Source organism: Triticum urartu, chromosome 2A, assembly GCF_056163025.1.
Source record: "Triticum urartu cultivar PI428250 chromosome 2A, HENAU_Tu73, whole genome shotgun sequence".
NCBI lineage: Eukaryota > Viridiplantae > Streptophyta > Magnoliopsida > Poales > Poaceae > Triticum > Triticum urartu.
In genome coordinates, this window is record NC_141874.1 from 358,139,084 (window position 1) to 358,153,323 (window position 14,240).

Genomic DNA, 14,240 nt, shown 5'->3' on the forward strand with positions numbered 1-14,240 from the left:
ATATACTATCTTAGACATCTTTTATGATTGTGAGCACTCATTAAAATATGACATGCTAAAGAGTTGACATTGGACAAGGAAGACAACATAATGGGTTATGTTTTCTTACATCTGATATGAATTATATTGTCTTGGATCTTCCAACATGATGAGCTTGCCTTTCCCCCTCATGCTAGCCAAATTCATTGCACCAAGTAGAGATACTACTTGTGCTTCCAAATACCCTCAAACCAGTCTTACCATAAGAGTCCACCATATCTACCTATGGATTGAGTAAGATCCATCAAGTAAGTTGTCATCGGTGCAAGGAATAAAAATTGCTCTATAAATATGTATGATTGATTGGTGTGGAGGAAATAAGCTTTATACGATCGTGTGATATGTAAGTAATAAAAGCGATAGACTGCATAAGAAAGGTCCATATCACAAGGGGCAATATAAAGTGACGTTCTTTCGCATTATGATTTTGTGCATCCAACCATAAAAGTGCATGACAACCTCTGCTTCCCTCTGCGAAGGGCCTATCATTTACTTTTATCTCCTACATTGCATAAGAGTCATGGTGATTTTCACCCTTCCTTTTTACACTTTATCCTTTGGCACGCACAATATGTTGGAAAGATCCTGGTATATATAGCTAATTGGATGTGAGTTTTCATGAACTATTACTGTTGACATTACCCTTGAGGTAAAACGTTGGGAGGCAAAACTATAAGCCCCTATCTTTCTATGTGTCCAATTAAAACTCCATACCCATAAGTATTGCGTGAGTGTCAGCAATTATGAAAGATTATATGATAGTTGAGTATGTGGACTTGCTGAAAAGCTCTTATACATTGACTCTTTCCAATGTTATGATAAATTGCAATTGCTTCAATGACTGAGATTGTAGTTTGTTATTTTTCAATGAAGTTTATGATTCATACTTGATATTGTGAATTATTACTCTAGCATTAGAGATCGTATGACAAGAATTATATAAGTTGTTGTTCTAAGAATGATCATGATGCCCTCATGTCCGTATTTTATTTTTATCGATACCTCTATCTCTAAACATGTGGACATATTTTTTGATTTCGGCTTTTCGCTTGAGGACAAGCGAGGTCTAAGCTTGGGTGAGTTGATACGTCTATTTTGCATCATGCTTTTATATCAATATTTATTGCATTATGGGCTGTTATTACACATTATGTCACAATACTTATGCCTATTTTCTCTTATTTTACAAGGTTTACATAAAGAGGGAGAATGCCGGCAGCTGGGATTCTGGGCTGGAAAAGGAGCAAATATTAGAGACCTATTCTGCACAACTCCAAAAGTCCTGAAACTTCACGGAAAATGTTTTCCAAATATATAAAAAATACTAAGAGCAAGAACTTCACCAGGGGGCCACACCCTGCCCACGAGGGTGGGGGGCGCCCTACCCCCTGGGCGTGCCCCCTACCTCGTGGGCCCCCTGGTGGCCATCTTCTACTATATGGAGTCTTTCGATGCGAAAAAAAAATCATAAGCCATCTTCTCGGATGAAACTCTGCCGCCACGAGGCGGAACCTTGGCGGAACCAATCTAGGGATCTGGCGGAGCTGTTCTGTCGGGGAAACTTCCCTCCCGGAGGGGGAAATCATCGCCATCGTCATCACCAACTCTCTTCTCATTGGGAGAGGGCAATCTCCATCAACATCTTCATCAGCACCATCTCATCTCAAAACCCTAGTTCATCTCTTGTATCCAATTCTTGTCTCCAAGTCCGGGATTGGTGCTAATAGGTTGCTAGTAGTGTTAATTACTCCTTGTAGTTGATGCTAGTTGGTTTATTTGGTGGAAGATCATATATTCAGATCCTATATGCATATTAATACCCCTCTGATCATGAACATATTTATGTTTTATGAGTAGTTACTTTTGTTCCTGAGGACATGGGAGAAGTCTTGCTATTAGTAGTCATGTGAATTTGGTACTCGTTCGATATTTTGATGAGATGTATGTTGTCTCTCCTCTAGTGGTGTTATGTTAACGTCGACTACATGACACTTCACCATTATTTGGGCCTAGAGGAAGGCATTGGGGAGTAATAAGTAGATGATGGGTTGCTAGATTGATAGAAGCTTAAACCCTAGTTTATGTGTTGCTTCGTAAGGGGCTGATTTGGATCCATATGTTTCATGCTATGGTTAGGTTTACCTTAATACTTTTGTTGTAGTTGCGGATGCTTGAAATAGAGGTTAATCATAAGTGGGATGCTTGTCCAAGTAATGGCAGTACCCAAGCACCGGTCCACCCACATACCAAATTATCAAAGTATCGAACGCAAATCATATGAATGTGATGAAAACTAGCTTGACGATATTCCCATGTGTCCTCGGGAGCGCTTTACATCATATAAGAGTTTGTCCAGGCTTGTCCTTTGCTACAAAAAGGATTGGGCCATCTTTCTGCAGCTTATTTACTTTTGTTACTTGTTGCTCATTACAAATTATCTTATCACAAAACTATCTGTTACCACTTATTTCAGTACTTGCAGAGAATACCTTGCTGGAAACCGCTTATCATTTCCTTCTGCTCCTCGTTGGGTTCGACACTCTTACTTATCTAAAGGACTAGATAGATCCCCTATACTTGTGGGTCATCAAGCTCCTATCTAGCGGAGAAAATAAGAAGAAATTGTTGGTAGGGTACGAAACCAACTCGAAGCTATTCTTTCTAATCGATCTATCCAAGAGTTCGTACTAAAATAACACCAAGTTATCCTTTCCGATCGATCTAGCAAGAGGTCATACTAAGATAACACCAAATAATTTCAGATTCATAATACTCAATCCAACACAAAGAACCTCAAAGAGTGCCCCAAGATTTCTACCGGAGAAACAAAGACGAGAACTTGCATCAACCCATATGCATAGATTACCCCAATGTCACCTCGGGAATCCGCGAGTGGAGTGCCAAAACAGATATCAAGTGAATTAATATGATACCCCATTGTCACCACATGTATTCATAGCAAGACATACATCTAGTGTTTTCAAATCCATAAAAGTATTCTATCCTATAAAACGAAATCTCAAAGGGAAAACTCAATTCACAACAAGATAGAGAGCGGAAAACACCATATGATCCGACCATATTAATAAAGCCCGCGATACATCAAGATCGTGACATCTAAAGAATACGAGCGAGAGATTAAATAGATAGCTACTGGTACAAACCCTCAGCCCCGAGGGTGGACTACTCCCTCCTCATCATCGTGGCCGCCGGGATGATGAAGATGGCCACCGGTGATGATTTCCCCCTCCGGCGGAGTGCCGGAACGGGGTATTGATTGGTTTTCCATGGCTATAAAGGCTTGCGGCGGTGGAACTACTGATCTAGGGTTATTTCTAATGGTTTCTATACTCATATGAGTTTTTGGCGTCGATTTCACGTGAAGGGTGAGCACATCCCACCACGCCACGGGTTGGGCTCCAGGCGCCCCCGGGTGGGTTGTGCCCTCCTCGTGGCTATTCTGGCCCTCCCACGAAGCTTCAGGGGTCTCATTTATTCCAAAAAAATCGTCAAAAAGTTTCAGCTCATTTGGAGAACTTTCATTTCTGCACAAAAAACAACACCACGGTTGTTCTGCTGAAAACAACGTCAGTCCGGGTTAGTTCCATGCAAATCATACCAAAACCATATAGAATTTTTCTAAACATGGCATGAGTACATCTTAAATTATAGATACATTGGAGACGTATCAACATTCCCAAGCTTAATTCCGACTCGTCCTCGAGAGGTAAATGATAAAAGAAATCATTTATGAATTGTGAAAGCTAGCATAGTGCATAAGTTTGATCAATGATAATTTCAATCACTTTTCCTAGCATCATAACTGTAAATATTTCTCATAAAGCTCATCTTGACAAAGTAGCAATCAATTCACATGTTAAGGTTCAAACAATGAATTCTCTTGAAACTCAACAACCTATATTCTTAGTCACCAAACAGTTGCAATTCGACTTATTCAACAAACTCTAAGTAAGAGCTCCGCATACTCAATCATCATATAGTCTTCTATGATTGCTAGTACTCAAAGCAAATTCTTGGAACAAATGGCATCCATCGAATACAGAGAAAGATAGGGGCTTAATATTTTGCCTCCCAACTCATTTATCAAAGAGATAATTGTCAACAATAATAATTCATGATCAAATATATTTGACTGGCCATATGTGCCTAGATCTTTCCCCACCAACTAGAGGATAATTGAGGTTGAAATGAGAATGCATACTATTAACTCTTGCATACTATCGGTGTCAAAACCGGCGGATCTCGGGTAGGGGGTCCCGAACTGTGCATCTAGGCCGGATGGTAACAGGAGGCAGGGGACACAATGTTTTACCCAGGTTCGGGCCCTCTTGATGGAGGTAAAACCCTACATCCTGGTTGATTAATATTGATGATATGGGTAGTACAAGAGTAGATCTACCACGAGATCAGAGAGGCTAAACCCTAGAAGCTAGCCTATGGTATGATTGTATGTTGTAGTTGTTGTGTCCTACGGACTAAAACCCTCCGGTTTATATAGACACCGGAGAGGGTTAGGGTTACACAAGGTTGGTTACAAAGGAGGAGATATCCATATCCGTATTGCCTAGCTTGCCTTCTACGCCAAGTAGAGTCCCATCCGGACACGAGACGAAATCTTCAATCTTGTATCTTCATAGTCCGAGAGTCCGGCCAAAGGTTATAATCCGGCTATCCGGACACCCCCTATTCCAGGACTCCCTCAATAGCCCCCGAACCAGGCTTTCAATGACGATGATTCTGGCGCGCAGATTGTCTTCGGCATTGCAAGGCGGGTTCCTCTCCAAATTTTGTGTACCTGTTTAAATAGTGTCCGACTTCTTGTGAATGTCACGCTCCTTGGCTTCCACGCCCAATAATGGCCACTTTCCACGTGTCGAGCGAATGTGAAGAGCCAACCTGTTTTTACATTTACCCCCCTAGGTGTGTGAATGAGCTACCTATTAAAAAGACGAGGATTCAGATCCAAATCACACCATCCTCCCTTGGCGATCCTTCATCAGAGCGCATCCGACAGAGATCCATTCCATCATGGCCGGTCGATGCAGCTCCTCCTCTCGCTCCCCTAGCCCCATGCCTGGAGATTGGGAGAGATGTTCCGTCCCGCACAACAAATTAGTGATGCTTCAGACCAAGGGATTTCTTCCCCCAGCATACCTGGTCCCGGATCGAGCCGGGCTCGCCACCTATAATGGCGGAGAGCAAGCGGAGAGCCTTCCCAATCCCTCCAAGGGAGAGCGGGTATGCCTTGTCCCTCATTTGGTAAGAGGGCTCGGATTTCCAATTCATCCGTTTCTCCGGGGGCTCCTGGAGTTCTACGGCCTCCAGTTGCACAACCTTACGCCTGCCTCCATATTGCATATCGCGGGCTTCATAGCCCTTTGCGAGCTTTTTTTGGGCTGTTTGGCTCATTTCGCGTTGTGGAAGGTGTTGTTCTGTCTCGTGCCCCGTTCTCAGAAGGGGTCAATATATCAAGTGGGCGGAGCCGAAGTGTGGCGTATTGTCGGGACCGGATATCTATCCGGAACCCCAAAGAAGACGTCCGAAGACTGGCCTTCAGAATGGTTTTATATAGAAGATGTCCCCCTCCCGGACCCTATTCAAATCGGCCTCCCTGAGTTCAACAACGCTCCTTTGAAGAAGCGCCGGAGCTGGCGTCCATGGAGCCAATAGGAGGAAGATGACAGGTACGTTCTTTACCTGATGAGCCGGATAAGTTTGTTAGCTCGATCCAGATTGACCATCCCTGAGTTCAACAACGCTCCTTTGAAGAAGCGCCGGAGCTGGCGTCCATGGAGCCAATAGGAGGAAGATGACAGGGACGTTCTTTACCTGATGAGCCGGATAAGTTTGTTAGCTCGATCCAGATTGACCATGATCAAGGTCATGGCCACATGTATTATGCGGGGGGTGCAGCCGCTTCAGTATAGAGGCCGCCCCATGTGGGATTTCAATAGGGAGGATGACGCCACCCGCTATGGCCGTAAAGGGCTGGAATCGGTTGCTGCTCTAATAAAGATCTTATCCACTTTGTACAAGGGAGAAGAGGAGGAATTCCTCCGCGTCAACCCGCAGGGCGGATTTTCTATGTACAATCCTTCGAGCTGGGTAAGCGGACACTTTTTCTCGCCCATCCGTTTCATATTCCCATAGTTAAGTATTCAGTCTAGCAATTTCAACGCAGGAGCTGCGCCAGGCTATAAGGGAGACAAACAACCCTCCTCCACAACCCGAGGACCCGGAACGGTCCCTTGACCCAGCCTCCCAAGAGGATCCGGACATATCTGTGGAGCTGATCGATGGAGTATTTTACCAATTGAGCAATGACAACGCCTTGGTGGCCATTACGGCCGATTACCCTGGGCTACTTCCAGCCTCACAAGTAACTGAGACTGAAGTCCCAGTACTTTGAAAAGGGATCCTTCCTTGCGTGTTTTTGATCACCGTATAACAACTGTGTTTCGCAGGGGAGGTCCTCGAGGCGGAAGGCCGAGCCTGCGGCGACTAGCCAACAAGGGGCCGCGAGGCCAGGCAGGCTGAAAAGACACGCAGTCCGGATTGAGACACCGGCACAGCGGTACGGCGCGCCGTCTTTATTCCAAGACATTATTCTCAGAGGCATACTAATGCCCATGCCTTCTTTTTAGGAAAAAGAGTGCTCGCCGGACTATATCTGGAGAGGCTACTAATCACGCCTCCACTAGCCAAGCTCCAAGGCGGGATTCAGAGGCGGGAACGAATACGAGGCGTGCGCCGGGCGCTCCTCCGACAGAGGATGCAGATAGACTGTCCGCCACCAATTCCGAGGTGGAAAGTGCCATGAACCACAGGCGTCGCCGGACTGTTCTTCGTGACGCTTGTTTCTCCCAAGAGGCATTGGATGCCTTCAACTCGGGAGATGCGTACCTCCGTGCCGCTCAAAATGGTCTAGCCAAAGCCACGGAGCAGTATGTAAAAGACATACGGGTGAGAAAATTTGGTGATTATATATATCAGTAGCCCCCGAGACTTGAAACAGTTAGAATAACTGATTTAAGGATCATTTGCTATGCAGGTTCTTACAGAAAAGAATACCCAACTGTCCCAGGAGCTGGAAGAGTGCAAAGCCCAACTTTAGGCCGCACTAGCCGCAGCAGGGGAGCCCAAAGAGACCCCCTCTGGTAATATATCCTTCAGTATCATATAAAGTGCGGCGTATATGCAGATCTGACGATAAAATTGCAGATGATGCTGGAGTAAATCCGGATAAGCAACAGCTCCAACGTCAGCTGAAGGCCAGTGAGAGCGTGCTTACGAGGGTGAGGAAGGAGAAGAATGATCTCCAGGATGCCAACACCAAGCTGGGCGTGGAACTAAAGGATGTTCGTGCCCAACTGTCGGACTCCCTTAGGGAGAATCGGCGGCTTCGACGCGGCATATTTAGTAAGTGCTTGAACGAACTTTGAAAAAGAGTTCGGCGAGGAAGTCGATTAACAGCGTTATGTCTGTAGGTATGCTGACGGGTTGTCCCGCGGAGGAAATTCCCGGGTCTACGGGTGATCTTCTGTCCGAGCTGTCACATCTGCACAAACAAGTTCAGCAGGTGATGCAAGGTGTTTCCCAGGCTTTGTGGCCATCTGTCTCCTTGCCAGAGGGCGTTGCAGAGCTTACGGAGAAGCTCAAGGGAGCACGGTGGCGCCTCCGATTATGGAAGATATCGGCTTGCCTACAGGGTGCCAGAGAGGCTTGGGCCATGGTGAAGACTCGGTATACCAAGGCAGACCCAAATCACATGGCCGAGGTCGGACCTATGGGGCCCGACGAAAAAGAGATCCCCATTAGCTTAGTTTATGGGCAAGTAGAATTAGCCGCAAAGTATTCCCAACAGGATTGTAAGCTAGACCGTCTGTTGGACGGTATAGAAGAGGAGTTTAGTCAGTCTGCATGACTATGTAATTAAAGTGACATGTATAATGCCTTCTAGCCGGATTGTAGATCATTTGTCGTTGCGGACCTTTTTGCTTCAACCTCCGGGCCTGATAGTCCGGAGTGAATCCAAATACCCGCTCAGTTATATAAGAACCGGGGTATGCGTGGAGACCAGGCGTAGGGGTCATTAGTGCTTTATCAGACAAGTGCCCAACTAGTTATGTTATATTACATGGGTAGTAAGAAACATCTTCCAGGGAGAATAGTTCCGTTAAGGGTTCCTTTCCCTGGGTAAGCATGCCCTAAAGTGCATGTCCGGAGTGCGATAAGAAACGCAAAAAAAGCATCTGGGGGCAGATATGGATAATAAATAAAAGTCATCTTTTGTTCACCGACCGAATATTCCCTTAAGAACGCTAGCTTTCGGCTTCACCCAGTCTGAGGTACACATCCGGCTGACCCGGCAGTAACAATCGCAGAGGTGCTCCCCTTATGCCCTAGATGAATTAACGGGAATGTAGGGCATAAATACAAGAGCCAGGCAACCCAGCTTGGCCAAAACTTAAGTCATATCGATGCATATAATGATGAAAAATGGTACATGCGGAAGTATAACACATGTGTTGGGCATGGGGCCCAGGTAAATAATTTAAGCTTCTGTGAAAGAAGCCCCCAGGTATGGAGAGTGCGGCTAGCACATAAGTGAGGCACAAGGTGACCCTTGAAGGCCTAGAGAAATAATAAAAAAAGGGAGAAAGGGAAACAAGACAGATGATGCATATGCAGAAAATGGACAAAGGGAGTGGACTAACATAGAGTCCGGTGCTAGGCGTAGAATCTTCGGAGCCTGGCTGCGTTCCATGGGTTCGGCTTGAGTCGACTAGTCAATGCATCCCGCAGTCCGTACACTCCACCGGTCAGAACTTGGTCGATAATGAAGGGACCTTCCCATTTGGGCTCGAGCTTGTTCTTTTTCTTATCCGACAAGCGTAGAACTAGTTTGCCAACGTTATAAGTTTTGGCCCGTACTTCTCTGCTTTGGTATCTGCGAGCCTGTTGCTGGTAAAATGCGGAACAGGCTTTGGCTACGTCGCGCTCTTCCTCCAAGGTGTCTAGACTATCCTGCCGATCGAGCTCGGCTTCTCTTTCTTCATACATGCGCACTCGAGGTGAGTCATGAATTATGTCACAGGGCAAGACTGCCTCTGCGACGTACACCATAGAAAATGGTGTATATCTGGTACTACGATTCGGCATGGTCCACAGCCCCCAGAGTACGGAGTCGAGCTCCTCTACCCAGTGCGTGTCAGACTCCGTTAAGGAACGCACTAATCTGGGTTTAATGCCGCTCATTATAAGACCGTTTGCTCGTTCGACTTGACCGTTGGTTTATGGGTGATAGACTGAAGCATAATCGAGCTTGATGCCCATTTTGCTACACCAGAGTTTTACCTCGTCAGCCGTGAAGTTCGTGCCGTCATCAGTGATGATGCTGTGGGGGACGTTGTAACGGTGTACAACCCCGGATATGAAATCTATCACCGGTACGGATTCGGCCGTTTTAACCGGTTTAGCCTCTATCCATTTGGTGAATTTATCCACCATGACCAATAAGTATTTTTTTCTTGTGGGTTCCCCCTTTAAGGGGTCCAACCATGTCAAGCCCCCAGACCGCGAAGGGCAAGGTAATGTGGATTGTTTGGAGGGCGGTGGGTGGCATGTGGCTTTGATTTGCAAAGAGCTGGCAACCGGCGCAACGTTGGACCAAGTCCTGTGCATCTGCCCGGGCCGTTGGCCAATAGAATCTTGTACGAAAGGCCTTGCTTACAAGAGCCCGGGCTGCGGCATGATGACCGCTGAGTCCGGCGTGAATTTCTGCCAAAAGATTCCGCCCTTCCTCTTCGGAGATGCACCTTTGAAGGACTCCGATAGTGCTTTTCTTGTACAATTCTCCCTCATGGACCCTATAGGCCTTGGATCGCCGCACTATGCAGCGTGCCTCATTTTGGTCCTCCGGAGGTTCCTGTCTAGTTAGGTAGGCCAGGAATGGTTCTGTCCATGGGGCAATAATGGCCATTATTTCGTGGGCTGAAGGTGTTATTTCGGTGGCGGAGCCTCCGATTGTGTCAGAGAGTTTGGTATCGGGTATTTTGGGCGGGTCCGGACCCCTTCCCATTCTACGGATGGCTTGAAGAGCCTTTCCAGAAATATGTTGGGAGGGACCGCGTCGCGTTTTGCACCGATGCGGGCGAGGTTATCCGCCGCCTGATTGTTTTCCCGAGCCACATGGTGAAATTCGAGTCCCTCGAACCGAGCTGACATTTTGAGGACGGCATTTCGATAGGCCGCCATTTTCGGATCCTTGGCGTCAAAATCTCCATTTATTTGGGATATTGCGAGGTTTGAATCCCGACGCACCTCCAGGCGTTGAATGCCCATGGAGACTGCCATCCGAAGACCATGCAACAGAACTTCGTATTCGTCTGCATTGTTGGAATCTGTATACAATATTTGCAGTATGTACCGAACGGTATCTCCGGTTGGGGACGTCAGGACGACGCCAGCCCCTAGACCGGGCAACATTTTAGAACCGCCGAAGTGCATGATCCAATTGGAGTATGCACTGTATTCTTTAGGGAGTCCGGCCTCAGTCCATTCGGCGACGAAGTCAGCCAGTACTTGCGATTTAATGGCTCGACGAGGTTTGTATGTTATGTCGAATGGGAGGAGCTCAATGGCCCATTTGGAAATCCGGCCCGTATCGTCATGGTTGTTGATAATATCATTAAGTGGCACTTCCGAGGCTACTGTAATCGAACACTCTTGAAAGTAGTGTCACAGTTTCCGTGATGCCATGAATACCGCATATGCTATTTTTTGGTAATGCGGGTACCGTGATTTGCATGGAGTGAGGACAGTGGATACATAGTATACCGTCTTTTGAAGAGGGAATTTGTGTCCGTCCGCTTCCCGTTCGACAACGAGCACCGCGCTTACAACTTGATGAGTTGCCGCAATATACAACATCATTGGTTCGCCGATGTTTGGTGCAGCCAGGATCGGGTTGGTTGCCAGAATGGCCTTTATTTCTTCCAATCCGGCTGTGGCCGCGTCCGTCCACTCAAAGTGTTCAGTGCGTCGAAGGAGGCGATAAAGGGGTAAAGCCCTTTCTCCCAAGCGGGAGATAAAGCGGCTTAGAGCCGCCACGCATCCAGTTAGCTTCTGGATTTGTTTGAGGTCTGTTGGGGTAGCCAACTATGACAACGCTCGGATTTTGGCCGGATTAGCCTGAATACCTCTACTGGAGACAATGAATCCCAGGAGCTTTCCGGCTGGTACGCCGAAAACGCATTTTTCTGGATTGAGCTTGATGTCATATGTTCGGAGGATGTTGAATGTGAGCCTCAAGTCGTCTATCAAAGAGTCGACGTGTTTGGTTTTGATGACCACATCGTCTACGTATGCCTCTACTGTTTTACTGATTTGTTTTCCAGACATGTCTGAATCATGCGCTGATATGTTGCGCCGGTGTTTTTGAGCCCAAAAGGCATTGTGTTAAAACAGAAGGGACCGTATGGTGTGATGAATGCCGTTGCGGCTTGGTCGGACTCCGCCATCTTGATTTGGTGGTAACTGGAGTATGCATCGAGGAAACACAATGACTCATGTCCTGCGGTAGCATCAATGATTTGATCGATGCGTGGGAGGGGGAAGGGATCCTTCGGGCAAGCTTTATTGAGGTCTTTGAAGTCGACACAAAGGCGCCAGGATTTGTCCTTCTTTGGTACCATCACCAGGTTTGCTAGCCAATCCGGGTGTTTTATTTCTTTGATGAATCCGGCCTCCAATAACTTGGCTAGTTCCTCTCCCATGGCCTGTCTCTTAGGTTCAGAGAAACGCCGAAGAGCTTGCTTGACCGGCTTGAATCCCTTTAGGATATTGAGGCTATGCTCGGCCATCCTGCGTGGGATTCCTGGCATGTATGAGGGATGCCAGGCGAATATGTCCCAGTTCTCACGCAGGAACTCCCGTAGTGCGGCGTCCACAGCGGGGCTTAGCTATGCCCCGATGGAGGCTATTTTTGTAGGGTCCGTTGGGTGGACTTGGAATTTGACTATTTCATCCGCTGGTTTAAAAGAGGTGCACTTGGATCTCTTGTCGAGTATCACGTCGTCCCTGTCCACTTTTGAGCGTAGCGTAGTTAATTCCTCGTCCGAGAGGGCTTCGGATAATGCCTCGAGGGCCAATGCGGCTATTTTGTTTTCGGCGCGGAGTGCTGTGTCCAGATCGCTGGCGAGAGTGATGATTCCGTTGGGCCCGGGCATTTTGAGCTTCATGTACCCGTAATGTGGTACGGCTTGGAAGATTGTGAATGCCTCCCGTCCTAAAAGAGCGTGATAAGCACTACTGAACGGGGCCACTTGGAATGTAATTTCTTCGGACCTGTAATTATCCGGCGTGCTGAATACCACATCTAGTGTGATTTTCCCAGCACAGCGTGCTTCCCGACTGGGGATGATTCCTCTAAAGGTTGTGCTACTTTGCTCAATGCGGCTCTAGTCTATTTCCATCTTTTGAAGAGTTTCCTCATAGATGAGGTTTAATCCGCTGCCGCCGTCCATGAGTACCTTGGTGAGTCGAAAGCCGTCCACAATTGGACTGAGGACCAGCGCGGCTGGTGCTCGGGCTTTTCGGAATTTAGGTTCGTCACTGGCATTGAATGTAATAGCCGTGTCACTCCAAGGATTTATTGCTGCTATGTGGCAGATTTCGGCCATGCTGCGGAGTGTTCGCTTGCGTCTATTATTTGACGCGAAGGTCTCAAAGACCGTTAACACCGTATTGTTGTCCATGGGATGGTGCCCTGTGGTATTTGGGAGGAGTAGATCCTCACCACTTTTGTCTACCTGCCGGAGTATCCAACATGCTCTAAGGCTGTGCGTTGGTATTGCATCCGCTGTACTATGAATTTTGCAGGGTCCGTTGAGCCATCCCTCCAGTACGGTTCCTTGCCCCATAGAGGGCTTTTGCTTTTTGGTAGTTAACCTGGGTGTATTGTGATAATGCACCCTTTTAATTCGGACTGGGTTTGTGTTCAGGGCCGGATTATCCCAAAAGTTTATTTCGGTTTTCCAGGCACTTTCCATCGCACAGTACTTTCGTACTATGGACGCCAAGTCAGCGAAGCGTGTTATCTCACGGCGATTTATGGCGTTAAGGATTCCCTTGTCCGTGCAATTACTGCGGAAAAATAAGATTGCATCTTCCTCGCGACAGTCCTTAACCTTGTTCATCGCAAGGAGGAATCTGGCCCAGTAGTGATGTACTGTTTCCTGGGGCTCTTGCCTGATGTGGGAAAGATTGCTTATGTTTGGGTGGATGGGTGGAATTGAATCCGAACCCTCACCTGATCTGGGATCCAGGGGCCAAGGAATTTCCAATTTTGAAAGTTTCGGTTCTGGGGTGTGACCCGATAAACCTGGCCCACTGCCTGACTCTAAGTTCATGGATTGGGTGTTGTCGTCCTGCGAACGGGCGTCCGGCTCAGAGAGCTCGGGAATCCGGACATAGTTGGTCCTCAAGATGGAGGAAAGGTCGCCGCATTGTTCCTCCACCACTGCAATGTGATGGGTGACCGGCAGAGAGTTAATCTCCCTTTGACCGGGTTTAAGCCCAATCCGATCATAGTCCGTAGCGACTCACAGGGCGGCGATGCGATCTAAGATCTCGTTTAAGGAGGCGATCTCTATTGGATCCATCTGTTCGGTGAGTGTCGATTTGACAAGGAGGCTGTTTTCGATGACCCGAGAAGTCATCGTCAGCGCGGCGGTCGAACCGGCGGTCATGATGAAACCGCGTAGCCGGAGAGTTTGGCCGACAGCCAAAGCTCCCTTGGCAGTAGTGCCATCTTTAAAGACGAGATGAGACATCCTTCCTTCTGGCGACGACACATAGGAACTCTCAATGAAAGCACCAATGTCGGTGTCAAAACCGGCGGATCTCGGGTAGGGGGTCCCGAACTGTGCATCTAGGCCGGATGGTAACAGGAGGCAGGGGACACAATGTTTTACCCAGGTTCGGGCCCTCTTGATGGAGGTAAAACCCTACGTCCTGCTTGATTAATATTGATGATATGGGTAGTACAAGAGTAGATCTACCACGATATCAGAGAGGCTAAACCCTAGAAGCTAGCCTATGGTATGATTCTATGTTGTAGTTGTTGTGTCCTACGGACTAAAACCCTCCGGTTTATATAGACACCGGAGAGGGTTAGG